Here is a 21,307-nt window from a genome sequence, read left to right as displayed (position 1 = left end):
AAAACTTACTGTACCCGCAATACTGCTACCACACGCGAAGACTGGATGGCACTGTACCACATAATATCACTGAAACCCACTAGGCCAAACTAGCCCGGCTAGGTCATCTATTTTGGAACGGAGGGAGTACGTCTCTGCACTACTATGATTTTGTGTTGCACGTTCTCTGTACTTTTGCTATGATTTTCCTACCCTATGAACCAAATGAGGCCTGAATGTATGTCGACTATTGTCTGATCTATCGCTAAGCCTACAATTTTAGGAGCTAGGGCTATTGGTCGATCGACGAGGGATAAGTATAAGCGTACCACGAGCTCATCAACCCCAACTTTTCTCTTCGGTGAGTGTTTTGCAAGTACTATAGCTCGCACAGTAGCTAGCCTACTAACACCAAGAATCATCAAACAAGCCCTGCTGATATGATAAACAGTTCAAACTTACATCTAAGCATGCCATATATTACATCAAAAGCTGGTGAGGATACATCTGTTTCCATAACTCGGAGAGGGTTCGCATGATTCATCGCATGATTCACTATCAAACAAAAGTAGCAAGATCCGCCCACACAAGACAGTGCACTAGCCCTAAGATGGTTTGATAACACGCATCGTTCTGGTAATTAAACACAGGGCAATGCAAACTACCCTGAAGGATTAGCGTGACCAACTATTTCTTGTCATCGATCTCTCCGGCAATGACCAGAGCACGGACAGCGGCATGGGAATCGCTTTCTGGGGCGATGTCCATAGGACTGACCGCGACATCGGAATCGATCTCTGGGGCGATGTCCACGGGATGGACAACGGCATCGTAATCGATCTCAGGGGCGATGCAACCAGGACGGGTCATGACATCGGAATCATCAAGGACAACCACCGGCACCTGCACAACACTAACATATTAGCAAGCACATTGCAAATAATCAAAAAGCAAGCACATTGCAAATAATCAAAAACCACAACTATGGTAATAAGCCATTATTTTTTACCTTGTGCAGCTCACCGGTGGATCTCATCCCTCCGGGGGCCATCTCCGTCCTCGATGGGGGCCATCACCTTGCCAGGGGAATACTGCTTCTCAATGGCGACTATCTCCTCAAACTCGGTCTTGAGCCTCACATAGGTGGCAATCAGAGCTCCTGGGGTAGGCACGGTGGGGCCCTTGCTGTTCTTCCAACTTTCTTTGAGGAGTTCGTCCGCCAATGTCCTCAACTCTTTGGACAGTGCTTGTTTCTTGGAGTTCTTCGTTTCCATGGGTTGGCCCGCCAACATGGTCAACTCGTTGGTCGGTGCTCGCTTCCTGGAGATCGCTGTCTCCAGTGGGTTGTCCGCCGGTAACTCTTTGCCTAGTGCTCCAGGATCCATCAATGAACTGACAAACAAAAAGCAATTGAAAGGAAACCACAATCGCAATGAAAACAGGAAAAGAATAGGATGTGAGAATCGGTCGGTGCTTCGCAAAAAGAAGATTATTGGAATGAAAATATAGTAGTGATGACCCGCAAGTATACGGGATAGTTGTAGCCTCTTTCGATAAGTAAGAATGTCGAACCCAACGAGGAGCTAAAGGTAGAACAAATACTCTCTCAAGTCCTATCGGCCACATATACGACTCTACGCACGCTTGACATTCGCTTTACCTAGAACAAGTATGAAACTAGAAGTACTTTGTAGGTGTGATAGGATAGGTTTGCAAGATAATAAAGAACGTGTAAATAAAAACTAGGGGCTGTTTAGATAAAGATGCAATGAAGTAAGGGACAATTGCATTTTTACCCCTAGTTGGTTCCTACCCACGGGTTTTGCCCTTACTTTTCAAGCTTGCTCAGTTTTGCCCTTACTTTTCCCATCGAGGTCCCTCGAATGCCCTTTGACCGTTTGACCAAAACTGTGAAAATTCATAACTAATTCAAACGAACTCAGAAAAATGCAAATAAGATATCAAAATGTTCAGATAAACATTACCTTTATGCGCATATCATTTGCATTCATGACAAAAGCATCGTTTAAACTACCTAATGTAATTAACCTTATTAACATTATTAAAAATAAATAGGTATAGACATTTTTTTTCATGAATAAAAATTACATGCAAATGTAGGTGACGTTTTCTGAACATCCTGATAACTTATTTGCATTTTTCTGAGTTTGTATCAACTTGTTATGAATGTTCTAACGACTTTGACCATTATTTGGAAACTTCATAACAAGTTGATACGAACTCAGGAAAATGCAAATAAGGTATTAGGATGTTCAGAAAACATCACCTACATTTGGATGTAATTTTTATTCATGGAAAAAATATTGTTTATACCTATTTATTTTTAATAATGTTAATAACATTAATTACCTCGGGTAGTTTAAACGATGCTTTTGTCCTAAATGCAAATGATATGCCCATAAAGGTAATGTTTATCTGAACATTTTGATATCTTATTTGCATTCTTCTGAGTTCGTATGAATTAGTTATGAATTTTCAAATTTTCGGTCAAACAGTCAAAGGGCACCCGAGGGACCTCGATGGAAAAAGTAAGGGCAAAACTGAGCAAGCTCGAAAAGTAAGGGCAAAACCCGTGGGTAGGAACCAACTAGGGGTAAAAATGCAATTGTCCCATAAATTAAATATAGCGAGTGTGGAAAAGTGGTGGTAGGAGTTGTGGAATTGTCCCTAAGCAACTGACTACGCTACTAGACCGATAATCACTATTGCAATTCTATTTGAGGGAGAGGCATAAGCTAACATATCATCCCTTACTTGGAATTCTATGCACTTATGATTGGAACTCTAGTAAGCATCCGCAACTACTACAGATTCATTAAGGTAAAACCTAACCATATCATTAAAGCATCAAGTCCCCTTTTATCCCATACGCAAACAACCTACTTACTCGGGTTTATGTTTCAGTCACTCACGCAACCCACCATAAGCAAATCATAAACATATTGCAAACCCTACAGCAGGAATCCCTCACGCTTGCCGACATGGAGGGCACAATAGGACAGCACCAATAATAAAACATGCAACTCAAACTAATCATAGCAATTCATCAATCACCGATAGGACAATGAAAATCTACTCAGACATCATAGGATGGCAACACATCATTGGAAAATAATATGAAGCATAAAGCACCATGTTCAAGTAGAGGGTACAGCGGGTTGCGGGAGAGTGGACCGCTGTAGATCAAGGGGGGAAGGTGATGGAGATGTTGGTGAAGATGGTGGAGGTGTTGGTGAAGATCGCAGTGATGATGATGGCCCCCAGCGGCGTTCCGGCGCCACCGGAAGCAAGGGAGAGAGCCCCCCTTCTTATTATTCTTCCTTGACCTTCTCCCTAGATGGGAGAAGGGTTTCCCCTCTGGTCCTTGGCTCCCATGGCTTGGGAGGGGCGAGAGCCCCTCCGAGATTGGATCTATCTCTCTGTTTCTGCGTTCTCAGATTCTACCCCCTCACCGTTTCTTAAATATCCGGAGATCCGTAACTCCGATTGGGGTGAATCTTTCGCCCAGATCTTTCTCATAAAATTAGCTTTCTTGCACCAAAAGAAGAGCGTCAACCGCCTTACGGGTGGCACACGAGAGCCCAGGCCGCGCCCAGGGGGGAGGGCGCACCCCCCTTGTCTCGTGGCCACCCTGGACACCGTTTCGCGTTGATTTTACTTCCAGAAATCATAAATATTCCAAAAACAATCTCCGTCCGTTTTTATCCCGTTTGGACTCCGTTTGATAATCGGTTTCTATGAACCAAAAAACATGCAACAGACAGGAACTGGGACTTGGCACTGGATCAATATGTTAGTCCCAAAAAATAGTATAAAAAGTTACCAAAAGTATATAAAAGTTGAATAATATTGGCATGGAACAATCAAAAATTATAGATACGACTGAGACGTATCAGCATCCCCAAGCTTAATTCCTTCTCGTCCTCGAGTAGGTAAATGATAAAAAAGATAATTTTTGTTGTGGAATGCTACCTAGCATAATCTTGATCATATGTCTAATCATGGCATGAATATTAAGACACGAGTGATTTCAAGCAATAGTCTATCATGTGACATAAAAACAATAATACTTCGAGCATACCAATAAAGCAATCATGTCTTTTCAAAACAACAAGGCCAAAGCAATCTTATCCCTACAAAATCATACAGTTTGGCCATGCTTCATTTTTGTCACACAAAATGCCCCCATAATGCACAACCCCAATGACAAGCCGAGCAATTGGTTCATACTTTTTAATGCGCTTCAGCTTTTTCAACCCTCATGCAATACATGAGCGCAAGCCATGGATATAGCACTATAGGTGGAATAGAATAAAATGATGGAGGTTATGTGGAGAAGACAAAAAAGGAGAAAGTCTCACATCAACGCGGCTAATCAACGGGCTATGGAGATGCCCATCAATTGATGTCAATGCGAGGAGTAGGGATTGCCATGCAACGGATGCACTAAGAGCTATAAGTGTATGAAAGCTCAACAAAAGAAACTAAGTGGGTGTGCATCCAACTTGCTTGCTCATGAAGACCTAGGGCATTTGAGGAAGCCCATCGTTGGAATATACAAGCCAAGTTCTATAATGAAAATTCCCACTAGTATATGAAAGTGACAACATAGGAGACAATCTATATGAAGAACATGGTGCTACTTTGAAGCACAAGTGTGGAAAAAGAGGTAGTAACATTGCCCCTTTTTATTTGTTTTCTTTTTTTCTTTTTCTTCCTTTTTTTTCTTTTTTTTCTTTTTTCTTTTTTTTCTTTGGCCTTTCTTTTTTTCTTTTTGGCCTTTCTTTTTTTTCTTTTGGGGGACAATGCTCTAATAATGATGATCATCACACTTTTATTTACTTACAACTCGATATTGCAACTCGATACTGGAACAAAGATATGACTCTATATGAATGCTTCCGGCGGTGTACCGGGATGTGCAATGATCTAGCGTAGCAATGACATCAAAAAACGGACAAGCCATGAAAACATCATGCTAGCTATCTTACGATCATGCAAAGCAATATGACAATGAATGCTCAAGTCATGAATATGATGATGATGAAAGTTGCATGGCAATATATCTCGGAATGGCTATGGAAATGCCATGATAGGTAGGTATGGTGGCTGTTTTGAGGAAGATATAAGGAGGCTTATGTGTGATAGAGCGTATCATATCACGGGGTTTGGATGCACCAGCGAAGTTTGCACCAACTCTCAAGGTGAGAAAGGGCAATGCATGGTACCGAAGGGGCTAGCAATGATGGAAAGGTAAAAGTGCATATAATCCATGGACTCACATTAGTCATAAAGAACTCATATACTTATTGCAAAAGTTTATTAGCCCTCGAAGCAAAGTACTACTACACATGCCCCTAGGGGGATAGATTGGTAGGAAAAGACCATCGCTCGTCCCCGACCGCCACTCATAAGGAAGACAATCAAAGAAACACCCCATGCTTCAAATTTGTCACACAACGGTTACCATACGTGCATGCTACATGACTTGCAAACCTCAACACAAGTGTCTCTACAATCCACAACCACCCACTAGCATGACTCTAATATCACCACCTTTATATCGCAAAACTATTGCAAGGAATCAAACATATCATATTCAGCGATCTACAAGTTTTATGTAGGATTTTATGACTAACCATGTGAATGACCAATTCCTGTCATCTCTCTAAATAGATATAAGTGAAGCAAGAGAGTTTAATTCTTTCTACAAAAGATATGCCCACGCTCTAACAATTATAAGTGAAGCAAAAGAGCATTCTACGAATGGCGGTTTTCTATGTAAGGGGAAACATGCAATCCAAACTTCAAATGATATAAGTGAAGCACATGAAGCATTCTATAAAGCCATACTCAAAAGATTTAAGTGAAGTGCAATGAGCATTCTATAAATCAACCAAGGACTATCTCATAACAGCATGGTGCATAAAAGAAAAGTGAAAACTAAATGCAAAAGACGCTCCAAGACTTGCACATAATGCACGAACGAAACGAATTCGAAAACATACCGATACTTGTTGAAGAAAGAGGGGATGCCTTCCGGGGCATCCCCAAGCTTAGACGCTTGAGTCTCTTTGAATATTTACTTGGGGTGCCTCGGGCATCCCCAAGCATGAGCTCTTGCCTCTCTTCCTTTTCCTCATACCGAGACATCCTCGATTAGACACTACATCCACACAAAACTTCAACAAAAAACTCGGTAAGATCCGTTAGTATAATAAAGCAAATCACCACTCTAAGTACTGTTGCAAACCAACTCATATTTTGTTTTTGCATTGAGTCTACTGTAATATAACTTTTTCATGGCTTAATACACTGATATAAATTGATAGATTCATCAAAACAAGCAAACTAGGCATCAAAAACAGAATCTGTCAAAAACAGAACAGTCTGTAGAAATCTGAACAATCACAATACTTATGGTACCCCAAAAATTCTACACAAATTAGGAAAAATAAACAAGTTGTATAGAAACATAGTTCAAAAGGAATCAGAACCAATTGACGTTCCAGTTAAAAATGTAAAATCGCGCACTACAGCCAAAGTTTCTATCCTGCACCGTACAAACCAATAAGCATTGTAAACATCCTAAAGGCAAACCTTGGCACATTATTTTTATATATAATACAATAGAATTGTACAAGGGGATAATTATTTTTGATGAAAAGTTTCTGTAATTAAGATTCACTAAGTTTCCGTGAGCACGAACAAAGTTCAAGGCTAGCTCCCACTTCAATAATACTTGTCTTTCTCACTTTCACTTTCCTTTTTGAAAAGTTTTTAGGTTCCCCTCTTTATTTTTGTTGTTTTTAAACTATATAAAAGCACTCAACAGAAATAAATGAATCTATAAAACTTCCGGGTTGTCTCCCTGGGAGCGCTTTCTTTAAAGCCATTAAGCTAGGCATTTAGTGCTCAAGTAATGAACCCACCCGGATCCCAAGGTATATCAAAGCCAATTTTAATTAACAATAATTTGTAATTTAGTAGTGAGCACAAAGTAACATATATCATGCAACAACGAAGTCTAACTCTCTTCCTATGCATCGGCATGTCATAAAAGAACAATACATGCACACATAGTAAAGGCCAACGCATAGTATAAACAGTTTCTTGCAATTTTATCATATTGGAAACATAGAGAGGTGGAGATATAATTCCTCTCTCATAATAATTGCAAGTAGGAGCAGCAAGAACATGCATATTATAATCATCAAAATCATCATGTGCAACGGTAAAAGGCAACCCATCAATATATTCCTTAATAAGCACAAACTTCTCCGATATAGTGTAGTTTGGAGAATTCAAAAAGATAATAGGCCTATCATGCGTGGGTGCAATAGCAACAATTTCATGTTTAACATAAGGAACTATAGCAAGCTCATCTCCATAATTAAAATTCATATTGGCATCTTGGCCACAAGTATAGCAAGCATCATCAAAAAGGGATATTTCAAACAAATTCAAGGGATCATAGCAATCATCATAGCAATCATCCTTCGGTAAGCACGAAGGGGAATTAAATAATGTATGAGTTGGAGGGTTACTCTCATTAGAAGGCGGGCACGGGTAGCTAATCCGCTCTTCCTCCTTTTGTTCTTCACTCTCCTCATCATCTTTTTCATCCAATGAGCTCACTGTTTCATCAATTTCTTCTTCCATAGCTTCCTGCAAAATATTAGTCTCTTCTTGGATAGCGGAGACTTTCTCAATAAATGCATTAATATGGTAATTGTATTCATAATTTTCATAGCAATATCTAAGTATAGCAAGATTTTCAGGCCTATAAGCATCATCATCTAAAGCTTCATAGTTTTCGAACAAAGATTCAATTTCATAAGCAGCCTTAAAAGCAACAAAATCTTCTATTTGTTCCACATCATAGTAATCATATATACCATTAGCATAAGAAGCTAAGGTTTCATTATCATTAAATTTGCATGGAAAGGGAAGGTGTGGAGCCTTCATCCTAGAGCAACAAGTAATATCATATCTCAAGCATAGATTCAGGGCATACCAATGCAACATAATAAATTGATCCCATAATAGCTTCCCTTTTTGTGTTGAGCAATAATCCCTAAAGTATTCACGTTGATCCAACGTGTCTCCCATTATAAAGTTGAATGGGGTTTTCTCAGGATTATCAAAGTAGTACATAATATCTTTCGCATAATGAGAAACAAGGGTTTTAGGAGTTACCCCATCTCCATGAGTAGCAAGTACACCTATTTTTTGGTATTTTGCGTTCCATATCCATAACTAAAGATAGAGAACAACTAAGAACAGCAAATAAAAATTACTTAGTGATAAAGCAAACAAGCACACACGAGAATATTCACCCCACGCTATGACTCCCCGGCAACTGCGCCAGAAAAAGGTCTTGATGACCCGCAAGTATACGTGATAGTTGTAGCCTATTTTGATAAGTAAGAATGTCGAACCCAACGAGGAGCTAAAGGTAGAACAAATACTCTCTCAAGTCCTATCGGCCAAAGATACGACTCTACGCATGCTTGCCGTTCGCTTTACCTAGAACAAGTATGAAACTAGAAGTACTTTGTAGGTGTGATAGGATAGGTTTGCAAGATAATAAAGAACGCGTAAATAAAAACTAGGGGCTGTTTAGATCAAGATGCAATAAAGTAAATATAGCGAGTGTGGAAAAGTGGTGGTAGGAGTTGTGGAATTTTCCCTAAGCAACTGACTACGTTACTAGACCGATAATCACTATTGCAATTCTATTTGAGGGAGAGGCATAAGCTAACATATCATCCCTTACTTGGAATTCTATGCACTTATGATTGGAACTCTAGCAAGCATCCTCAACTACTTCATTAAGGTAAAACCCAACCATAGCATTAAAGCATCAAGTCCCCTTTTATCCCATACGCAAACAACCTACTTACTCGGGTTTGTGTTTCAGTCACTCACGCAACCCACCATAAGCAAATCATAAACATATTGCAAACCCTATAGCGGCAATCCCTCACGCTTGCGCGACACGGAGGGCACAATAGGACAGCACCAATAATAAAACATGCAACTAAAACCAATCATAGCAATTCATCAATCACCGATAGGACAACGAAAATCTACTCAGACATCATAGGATGGCAACACATCATTGCAAAATAGTATGAAGCATAAAGCACCATGTTCAAGTAGAGGAAACTTCATAACAAGTTGATACGAACTCAGGAAAATGCAAATAAGGTATTAGGATGTTCAGAAAACATCACCTACATTTGGATGTAATTTTTATTCAGGGAAAAAATATTGTTTATACCTATTTATTTTTAATAATGTTAATAACATTAATTACCTCGGGTAGTTTAAACGATGCTTTTGTCCTAAATGCAAATGATATGCCCATAAAGGTAATGTTTATCTGAACATTTTGATATCTTATTTGCATTCTTCTGAGTTCGTATGAATTAGTTATGAATTTTCAAATTTTCGGTCAAACAGTCAAAGGGCACCCGAGGGACCTCGATGGAAAAAGTAAGGGCAAAACTGAGCAAGCTCGAAAAGTAAGGGCAAAACCCGTGGGTAGGAACCAACTAGGGGTAAAAATGCAATTGTCCATAAATTAAATATAGCGAGTGTGGAAAAGTGGTGGTAGGAGTTGTGGAATTGTCCCTAAGCAACTGACTACGCTACTAGACCGATAATCACTATTGCAATTCTATTTGAGGGAGAGGCATAAGCTAACATATCATCCCTTACTTGGAATTCTATGCACTTATGATTGGAACTCTAGTAAGCATCCGCAACTACTAAAGATTCATTAAGGTAAAACCTAACCATATCATTAAAGCATCAAGTCCCCTTTTATCCCATACGCAAACAACCTACTTACTCGGGTTTGTGTTTCAGTCACTCACGCAACCCACCATAAGCAAATCATAAACATATTGCAAACCCTACAGCAGGAATCCCTCACGCTTGCCGACATGGAGGGCACAATAGGACAGCACCAATAATAAAACATGCAACTCAAACTAATCATAGCAATTCATCAATCACCGAGAGGACAACGAAAATCTACTCAGACATCATAGGATGGCAACACATCATTGGAAAATAATATGAAGCATAAAGCACCATGTTCAAGTAGAGGGTACAGCGGGTTGCGGGAGAGTGGACCGCTGTAGATAGAGGGGGGAAGGTGATGGAGATGTTGGTGAAGATGGCGGAGGTGTTGGTGAAGATCGCGGTGATGATGATGGCCCCCGGCGGCGTTCCGGCGCCACCGGAAGCAAGGGGGAGAGAGACCCCCTTCTTATTCTTCTTCCTTGACCTTCTCCCTAGACGGGAGAAGGGTTTCCCCTTTGGTCCTTGGCTCCCATGGCTTGGGAGGGGCAAGAGCCCCTCCGAGATTGGATCTATCTCTCTGTTTCTGCGTTCTCAGATTCTACCCCCTCACCGTTTCTTAAATAACCGGAGATCCGTAACTCCGATTGGGGTGAATCTTTCGCCCAGTTCTTTCTCATAAAATTAGCTTTCTTGCGCCAAAAGAAGAGTGTCAACCGCCTTACGGGTGGCCCACGAGAGCCCAGGCCGTGCCCAGGGGGGAGGGCGCGCCCCTTGTCACGTGGCCACCATGGACACCGTTTCGCGTTGATTTTACTTCCAGAAAATCCTAAATATTCCAAAAAAATCTCCGTCCATTTTTATCCCGTTTGGACTCCATTTGATATTGGGTTTCTACGAAACAAAAACCATGCAACAGACAGGAACTGTCACTGGGCACTGGATCAATATGTTAGTCCCAAAAAATAGTATAAAAAGTTGCCAAAAGTATATAAAAGTTGAATAATATTGGCATGGAACAATCAAAAATTATAGATACGACAGAGACGTATCAAGCAACATAACTGATTCGCCCACCTTTCCTTCGTTGGTAGAGAAGAAAAATGGCAGAAGTGAGTAGCCTGGAGTGAGGTTTTCTTCAAGAAAGGGAAGAAAGGGCTTGAACGAGCGTTCCAATGAAATGATGGTTGCTTCGTCCAGTCCAACTTGGCGGCCACCTTACCACTGCTGGTAAAGGTGTGGGTTTTGTGATATGACGGGTCATGACGGCCACACCGGGGTGACAGGTGAGTCTCGACTGTAGCACCTCGCTGTGATTTGGTGGATGGCACACGGGCCCGGATGCTTTGAAATGTCATTAACTTGATTTTAGTCTCTTTAGTATTTGGATCCAAGCATGGATGAGGCTAACAAGTTTTAGTCCCACTACTTTTAGTCATGAGACTAAAACGTATCAAAGCACTCTCTCAATATTGTGCACCGCAACCAAGGCAGAGAGGAAAACGAGAGAACTACGTAATCAATGCATGAGTTTAATTAGGGTAGTTTTGTAAAGTACGAGATACATTCCTCCAATCGCAAAATGCCTTGGTTCATGAGATTTGAGATTTGAGCCCTATAAACCGGAGGGGAGGGGGTACTGCACATGGTGTAGTCTAGTCACTTGTTTTTTTTTGAGTCGAAGTCTAATCACTTGTTGAAATCTCTAGAAAGGCAAATACTCCTTTCTGGTTTACAGGTCTATACTACTCCCTCCGTCTAGGTGTGTAAGTCATCTTACGAAAACCAAATAGTCCCAAAATACTTAGGCGCGGTGCATTAACTTCTACCTTGTTTCTTGTTTCTTGACATACGTATCAACCAATAAGAGATGAGAGGTGTGCATGCTTTTAATGACTTGCAATGGCTAGTTCATTGCATGGAATGCTATTAATTAGCAAATAAACATTGGTGACCCCAGGAGGAAACGGTGCTAAGCGCGTGGACCTATGCAGAATGAGTATCAACCAATGGATAATGGAGTTTAATTGTTAAACAATAGCAATTTTGTCTCATGCAAGAGCCTGGCTAGTACTCCAAGGAACCGCACCACGCGAGCGTTCGCAACTGCCACGTTCGGTTTGCACTTGGCTCTTCGCCTCTTCGAAAAGACGAACATTGATGTTACTCCTACTTCTACAGTATCGAATCCACTGCTGCATGTCCGTCCACCTCATGCGGGAGGGATAGCGTGTAGTGAAAGCTTATACTTACTGCTCCTTCCTTTGCGCCCATGACAGGTGGGCCCAACAGGTGGTTGGCCCACCTGTCATGCAGCGAAAGGCAGGTGCAGTTAAGGCACCGGAGCTTAGTCCGCGAGGGAGAGGGCGTCGTAGTAATCAAATTTCTCGGGCTTGTACGAGTTGACGCGACACATCAAAGCACTGCATAAAACTCTTTTTACACATTTCAAATGGGCTACTTCGTATGTAGGAGTAGACATATTCTGCTTCGTATGTACTCCCACCGTTCCAAAATATAAGTCTTTTTAGAGATTTCACTATGAACTACATACGAAACAAAATGAGTGAATCTACACTCTAAAATATGTCTATATACATCCGTATGTAGTTTGTAGTGGAATCCCTAAAAAGACTTACATTTAGGAACGGAGGGAGTAGTCACTTGTTGCAATCTCTAAAAAGACTTATATTTGGAAATGGAGGGAGTACAACGCATGCATGCATGCCGTGACTTTCCTTTTGATACTTGCATGTGTTGATTTGATGCTCCTTGCCAAATTTTGACTATAAATTTAACTAACCAAATTTTCATGCATGTCACAAAAAATCAGGGGGCTGTTTGGATTGTGACTGTGTTTGTCTTATGTTGCCACATTATTTTTCCCACACTTGCCACACTTGCCTAACCTGAGTTGCTCAAATTGTTAGACACACTTTGGCTTGCCTAAGGGAATCTTGCCACAATTTTTGTATCTATGACATGTGGGGTTCACTGCTAATAAAAAATTCTTGTCTTAGGTGTGGCTAATAAAAAAGACTTATATTTAGGAACGGAGGGAGTAGTAAATATAAATAATAATGCATGTTGGGGCAACCCACGTTACCGCTAATTTTAGCCGTGGGCTTGTTCACAATTTTTACGAGGGGGTGGTTGTTCATTTAATGGAGGGACTTGTAGTACTACCAGACTTGACCGATACAAAGTGCGACCTGGCACACCATAACACCACTTGGAACAAGCGGGTAGCTATCTCAAAAAACAATCAACAACTAAAAAAACCGCGACCTGGCATGTAGTAGTACATAATTTTAAACGATTGTTTTGATGGAGTGAAAAAAGAAAACTACCCCACTACTTATATATAGGCCGGAGCCTCCGTGCTTGCTTGCTAGGGCTGCTCTATTCACACACTCTCATCCTCTCCGGATCTAAACAAGATAGGGGTAGTAACCCTGTCTTTCTCCCTTCAAAAAACACTGGCTTTCTATCCTCACTGCAGGTTACAGATCCGGACGTATCCCCCTCCGCCGGTGAAGGGGAGGAGGGGCAGCGTTTAGGCCGTTGTCGACAGCGAGGGAGGAGACCCACTGCCAGCCGCACCGTTATCTCTGGCCGAGCGCCGGCGCGGGAGGTCCTCCGATCCCTTCGTCGTTGCCTGTGGGCGGATCCGACTTCCCGCCGCCCACCTATCCATATCCCGACGACCTTCAGGTATATCTTCGTTCGAAACCGCCTTAGCTCTACTTCCCCAGCTCGCTATGTTGCTGCATGTGCACATTTTCTACCTCTCAGCCCCTCTCGATCGGATGGTCCAACGTACCTATTTTTTTCTTCTATTGTTAGAGGTAAAGCTACTTCATGGAGTCGAATCTTGTACTCCCTCCGCCCGAAAATACTTGTCATTGAAATAAAGTGGGGCTGGGGGAATTTATTATGTACATTGGACTTGGTACAAACAGGAAGGAAACGGGATGAAAGTAGTACAGACTGGTCATCCAACCGGTCTCTTGGTCGAAAAGGGAAATATAGGGGTAGCGCTGTACACAGTGGTATGACCAGGACTAGATTTGCTATACACACATAGGAGTAGGTGGCTAGAGTGAACAAAAATGGGACCAACCCAGATATGTTTCTTGGATGTTTGTTTCTCGGGGAAACAAACTATGAATCACCACTTTATGCCCCTGTTTACATACATGGTGATGTACTGCTGGTGCACCCACTGTCCCATGCCCTTATACCAAATATTTAGGCTCCGGTCGGAATAAAGGGGCAGAAAACATAGGTCTTGATGAAAATAGAGGAATAGGAAAGGAATGTAGGTATAAAACTATGGAACAGCGAACCGGAGGAAACTCTCAAGAGAATGTGTTCAGATGGACTACGAAATGTACAAATTTGTTTTTTAGAGTAGCATGCTTGGCAGTATGAGATGCTATTTGTTTATTCAGCTGCACAGTGACTACTCTTGTCCTCACCTCACGTACCACACATAGGTTGATTTTTTTATTCCAGAAAACACAACACAACAACCTGTCTAACGCATGGCAGCGAGTGCCTGCCTCGGGCTTCCGTCCAAAAATGAGCAGCGCATGGATGTTTCTAATCCGATGGAATCAGTACTACCAGACCAGCTTTCCTATGAAACACTATTCACCTTTCCCGTGTTCCGAACGGTTGGAAGGGAAAGAATACGGTAGGAATTGTGTTCCTACGAAAATCCTGCACCAAACCTGTGAACCGAATGCAGTCTTAGCTCTTCTTAATATAATGTCCCTGGTAAAAATGAAGCCATCCACTGTTTTTGCCTATAATTGTTTGAGACTCTGACAAGTTTAGCCAAATGTTTTTGCCTGTAATTGTTTGAGACTCTGACTCTTTCCTCTATGCCTTTTTGTGCAAACAGGGATATCCAATTCACCTGGTTGCTGTTGTGACTTTTTGGTGCACTGCACAAAACTCTTCTTAAAAGAGTGACTTTTGTGTTGTTTAACTGGAATGTCAGATGGAACAGTTGGTTCATTTTGGTGGAACTGCACAAAGGGAGATTTGTGTTCCAATCCTCATCATCCATATTGGCACCATAACCTTCCTTTAGGTAAGAATGATATTTAATGCATGTGTTCATCTCTATTTTCCGACTGCCATGAGAAAATAATGCTGTTTTTTACTAGTACACTTGTACTCCCTCATTGACAAAACCAATTCTGAATTAGAAGGCCAATCATGTACTTGGTTTCACCAACTGGTGAGGACAAAGAGAAACATAGCATGAAGAGGAAGAAGAAGAAGAATAAACAGTGCCAAGGCGATCTTGCTGAAGCCAGAGGCCTCAGTCGAGGCTATTCAAGGGCTCCGGCAACGACTACCTTACATGTGAGACGATCCTCCAGGGAGCCCTTCCACTTCTGTTGTCTCACTTAATTAATTAGGAGCACTTAAGTACCACTAATTTATTACTGCCTAATTTTCCTATGGGAGTTAAACAAATCTTTAGTAGGACCCTATGCTGAATCATGTATGTGTGAATGTTTATCTATGGAGGTGAATCATGTGGTGGAGCAAGGAGGGAATATTATTAGTGTCATGACATAATAGTGCTATTGTTTTGCATGTCAATTTATTGCCATTGGTTCAATGAGGCAATGTTTTGTGTATTGTCCATCATGAATTTGATGCTACTGTTTGAGTAATATGCTAATGTCTTCCTATCCTTTCTCACTAAGCTAATGAAGGTTTCACCTTGTTCCTACTTGTGCAAACAGGGATCATGTTGTGTCAATCATACATTTTAGTGGAACTAAACAAGACAATACAATGAACTGTATCCCATCCAGTGCTTTAACTCTGCTAGAAGTTCTTGATAATCTTTCTATATAATCTCAGCACTGGTAAACAAGAGTGATTTCAACCATACATTTGAAGTGCACAAAAATATATACTATTGTGTGATTCCAGTGAGTGCTTTATCATCTCTTATGGGACTAAATTAATAAGCTTTTTTTCTCAGGTTGGTACGGGCCTAAGGCCTTCATCCATATTAGTTTGTTGTCATCTCTATTTGTATTGTGCTACTGTCATGAGAAACACCTTTATCTTTGCACTTTTAAGTTTTGCAACCTATGATAAATGGCAATGCTTTGAGTGTTGAGTTGAGCTAATTGACACTGATTAAATAAACTAATACCTCTCTTTAAGCAAGACTACTATGTTGCTAACCTTACCCATTAAGATAATGAGGGTGCTTCTATTTGTTAGTGTATGTTTCATCAACTAGTCCCACTATTACAGTAATCTCACTCTCTCAATATATGTGCCAACAGGGATGCTCGATTTTGGTGGAACTGCACAAAAACTTTGGGTGCTTCATTGCCTCGACAGCTTCCATCCTTTCCTGCCAGTCGCTAATCTACGCTTGCTTTCTTCCTTTGCTGTCAGTCGCTTGGCTTATCTCGGCTTCCAGTCAAAGGAAATAGTAATTAGTATGCTACCTCACACAGGTTGGTACTGGTCTTTATCCTGATTATTGTGTGTCGGTGTCAAAACCGGCAGATCTCGGGTAGGGGGTCCCGAACTGTGCGTCTAGGCGGATGGTAACAGGAGACAAGGGACACGATGTTTTTACCCAGGTTCGGGCCCTCTCGACGGAGGTAAAACCCTACTCCTGCTTGATTGATATTGATGATATGGGTAGTACAAGAGTGGATCTACCACGAGATCAAGGAGGCTAAACCCTAGAAGCTAGCCTATGGTATGATTGTTGTAATGGTTGTTGTCCTACGGACTAAAACCCTCCGGTTTATATAGACACCGGAGAGGGCTAGGGTTACACAGAGTCGGTTACAATGGTAGGAGATCTACATATCCGTTCGCCAAGCTTGCCTTCCACGCCAAGGAAAGTCCCACCCGGACACGGGACGAAGTCTTCAATCTTGTATCTTCATAGTCTTGGAGTCTGGCTGACGATGATAGTCCGGCTGTCCGGACACCCCCTAGTCCAGGACTCCCTCAGTAGCCCTTGAACCAGGCTTCAATGACGATGAGTCCGGCGCGCATATTGTTCGGCATTGCAAGGCGGGTTCCTCCTCCGAATAATTCATAGAAGATTGTGAACACCAGGATAGTGTCCGGCTCTGCAAAATAAATTCCACATTCCACCGTAGAGAGAATAATATGTACACAAGTTCAATCTACTGACGTATTTTGTGGCATGACGTCACACCACTACCAAGCCTTTACTTGAATCATTTTTTACTATACCACCTCAACACGTTTAGCGAAGCGGTTTCCTTGGCACGTCTTGTCGAAGTAGAGATTGTGTTCCCCTTATTCCGGGATTCTCATCAATACGGACATGACTAACCCAACCGCGCCATTGATGGTGGCGCTTGGGAGATAAGCGAGTTTTACCAGGCCGGTGGGGACGCATAGTCTTCGTCCGCCCATATATAAGGGGATAAGGATCCGCCCTTTTTACCTATGCCTTCTTCCTCCTTTGCTTATCCATCTCCGCGCACTCGAGCTCCAGCGCCCAAGTCTGCGCATCTCGTCTCGGCCTTCTTCGACCATGTCCGGAGCGGGAGGCAAATGGTTGGCCTCCTCCGTTATGGAGGAGCACATTGCAAAACTGCGCAGCGCCGGATACCTTTCCGGCGACATCGCGCACCGGCTGCCCGATAAGGGGCAGCTCATCCCCACCCCCAGGCCCCATGAGAGGGTCGTATTCCTTCCCCACTTCCTCCGCCGACTGGGCTTCCCATTGCATCCTTTTGTCCGGGGGCTCATGTACTATTACGGCCTGGATTTCCATGATCTGGCGCCAAACTTCATCCTCAACATCTCAGCATTTATCGTCGTGTGGGAGGCCTTCCTCTGCATCCAGCCCCACTTTGGCTTGTGGCTCAAGACCTTCAACGTCAAGCCGAAGTTAGTGAAGGGGAATCAGGCGGAGTGCGGAGGCGCCATGTTGGGTAAGATACCCAACGTCGTCTGGCTCGAGGGTGCCTTCGTGGAAACCATCAAGGGATGGCAATCAGGGTGGTTCTACATCACCGAGCCGCGTGACCCTAAATGGGTAGCGGTCCCCGAATTTAGATCTGGTATCCCGATGCAGCTCACCTCCTGGAAAGAGAAGGGCTTGCTATGGGGCAGTTTGGAGGAGCTGACAGGACTCCAGTCCTGTCTTCAGACCCTGGTGAACAAGAAGCTTAGGCTTGTCAATGTGATCCAGGTCATGCTCATCCGCCGGATTCTCCCCTGCCAACAACAGGCCTTCAACCTGTGGGAGTTCGATCCGGCACAGCACCGGACTCTGAGCGGGCTCTTCGACACGACGTATGAAGCCGTCTGGAGGGTGTTGTTCAAGGGCGGAGAAGCCCCCGCATCTGCGACTGAACATCGCGGATTCAGCACCAAGCGCCCGGCCGGTGAGGTAAGCTTCGTTATCCTCTATGGGACAGTTGTTTTCTTTCATAGTTTGACTCTATGTGGGATCTAAAACTCCCAATGCCTTTGACAGGACTGGCAGAGGACGTCCGGACAGGTAGACTGTCCGGCTCCCCTTCCCGAAGACCCATCGGACGCCCGCTTAACGGGGCTGCTGGTCCCGGCACTCTATGTGGTGCCGGAGAAGAAGGCCAAGAAGAAGGCCACGGGAACTCGAAGAAGTTCCCGGCGCCAGGTGATATCGGACTGATCGTCCGATGGCTCCGAGGCGGACTCCTCCCCCGAAGACGAGGAGGAGAAAGAGGACTCTCTCCCAGAGGAAGGAGAGAGGAAGAGGAAGGCTTCCCCAACAGGGGAGGCCGAAGGGTCCAAGAGGGGACGGACTATTCCCCCGGACAGCTCCGCCAACACCAACGTTGGCGACGAAGAGTGGCCCTCAAGGGCCAGGCCTCCGGCAAGATCGTAAGTATCCGGATTCCTGAATGATTTATAATTTCCCTTTTGCTTCACATAGTGTCCTTCTAATACCGCACACTGCCTGCAGTCCGGCCGACGATGATCTCCCCGCTTCATCGAGTGGGTCGTTGGCTCCGTCGGATGTAGATTCCATCCCGACTGCCTCCACCCCTCGCGACGCTGAGGACGCCGAGGTGGGATCCCAGGAAGGGACCCATCAGGAGGAGGCTCCGGAGGCGCCACAAGGCAGCCTCCCGGACTTTGCACCGGACTCCACGCCGGAACCCGCAGTGGTTCCGGAGTCCGGCAGGCGGCCCCTTCGCAAGAAGGGCAAGACCGTGACGCCAGCGGCTTCCGTCCAACCGGAGGCGCCGGACAACTTGTTGGAGGCGCTCAAAGGCGCTTCCATCAAGGAAGAACACCGCACTATCATGAGTGCGGTGATTCAGAAGGTTCAGCTTGCCAAGAGCGGGCTGACCGAAGCCTGCAGTAGCCTTCTAGCAGGCTTTGAGGTAAGAAGTTTAAAATATGTAGTGTAATACCGCATAGACAGTAGCCCCTGATGCTCGGTTCGGTGTTCGGGAAGAAAAACCGGATTGAGGATCTAAAAAAGATATACGCAGGAGTACTAAAAATTGTGTCAATATGGGTTTGCAGGCTACGTTGCGGACCTCTGCTGCACTGACTGCGGAGGTCGGTGCTTTGAAGCAGGACCTTGAGCGGTCCGAGCAAGAGCTCGGCCTTGCCAAGAAGCAGCTCGAGGACAAAGAAGGTGAGTAACACCGCTTTAAAATTTGTACCTTACAGAAAAGGATTTTGGTTGCAAATAAAAATAACAAGGATAACGTGGGTACTGCAGGGGCCACGAACGAGGTGGCAACCCTGAAGGAGGCTGTGTCCGCGGCCGAACACAATGCGGCCGCGGAACGGGCAGAGCGAGAGAAGCAGGAGGCGCGGGTGGCGGAGGTGCGTCAAGAGCTCCAGGCTCTCATGGAAAAGCATGAGAGTTTGGAGCGCGACTCAAAGACTCGAGAGTCCGAGCTTGCCTCGGCTCTCGAAAGTGCCAAAGCCACCAAGGACGAGGCCCGTAAGGCCCTTCAGGAGGTTGAGGATGTGAAGAAAATAGCGGCGGGTAAGGCATTTTTCATGCAAAGCAAGCATGTTAATGTAAATTACCTGTTACTTACCCGAATTCGGAGCTCTCCAGGGGCGTTTGCAGATCTGCCTCGCAGCGTGTCTGATGCCGCCGCATTCTACCGTGGCGAGGAGGGGAGCTCAACGGAGAAGGTCTTCTGGTCTCAGTACACTGAGGCCGGACATCTGGTGCCCCCTAGCGACCAGCTGAAGCAGCTGGTCGAGCTCCACAAGGTAGCCGAGCAGGCCATGAAGGGCCTCATAGCTCGGCTGTGGCCTGGAGAGGCCATGCCTAGGAGCTACTTCGGCCTTGTGCGGTGGCTGGTGGATGCGTGCCCCTGGGTGGAGGTCATCAAGTGCTCCGCCTGTATTGAAGGTGCTCGTCGGGCCCTTGCCCACGCAAAAGTGCACTGGGGCAGGCTGGATGCGGAGAGGCTTATCACTGACGCGCCGCCAGCGGGCAAGGAATATCGTACGCCCGAGATGTATTATAAGACTGTCCTGAAGGGTGCCCGCAAGATTGCGGATGAGTGCCCCAGAGATGTAATTATTGAGTAAACTCGCAATGTGTTATCCTGTGTGCTGAAAACTTTGTTCATATGCGCTAAGCAACACTTATTGATTTAAAATATTACCTTCTGTGCGGCCATTTCTAAAATCTGAGAGATGGCAAGTCGTCGGCTTCAGCCCCCATGCCACTAGTGCAGGGGTGTTCGGGATAAACTTGAGCACTCTTGTTCCCATTTTTGGGTCCATCTAGGGAGGCGCTCAACACAACGAACAAGGCAACCGGACTTATAATGCTTGAACACTCTCACTTAGCCATAGAATTCTATAATTTTAAATTTCGGCGAAGCCCCTAGTATTTGGAAGACCGAGTTCGGGGCGCTATCCACGCCTTGGCCGGACATTATCCGGTTCTTCGCTCGAAGCGGCATAAGTCTTTAGGGACTCGAAAAGACCTCTCGAACAGCGACCAGTCTCTCGCCTTATCATGATAGTCAGTTATAGCTTTCTCCACTGAGGCGCTCGCCCAGCTCAACCGGGGCGCAATCGCAGTGGTTCTCCTAGTGCTACCATAGCCGACAGAACGGAACGTAAGGTACCAAAACATGGGACGCGGGCAAACCCAACTATTGACCCAAGACATTATTCGGAGCCGATTCATATAATGCTATAAGTTCGGGGTGCCGCACTTGTGAAAGTGTTCGGACTTATCACACCATAATGCGGGGAACATAAGCCCCTGGTGTATTCGGCCGTACCAAAATATACGAATGTGAGATGTCATTGATGAACATATATATAACGTAATGCAATTATAGGCAAAAAGTGCTGCATTGTTTGTTCAAAAAAAATTCTGCTATTAGCGCAGAGCGATACAAATAGTGCGGTAAGCAAGGGATTGGACTAATTAAGCGTGTCCCCCTCCAGGGGTAGGCTGCGGAATGGTGTA

The sequence above is a fragment of the Triticum aestivum genome, chromosome 6B, assembly GCF_018294505.1.
Source record: "Triticum aestivum cultivar Chinese Spring chromosome 6B, IWGSC CS RefSeq v2.1, whole genome shotgun sequence".
NCBI lineage: Eukaryota > Viridiplantae > Streptophyta > Magnoliopsida > Poales > Poaceae > Triticum > Triticum aestivum.
The sequence above is the reverse complement of the archived record's forward strand: the minus strand, read 5'-3'. Positions refer to the sequence as shown.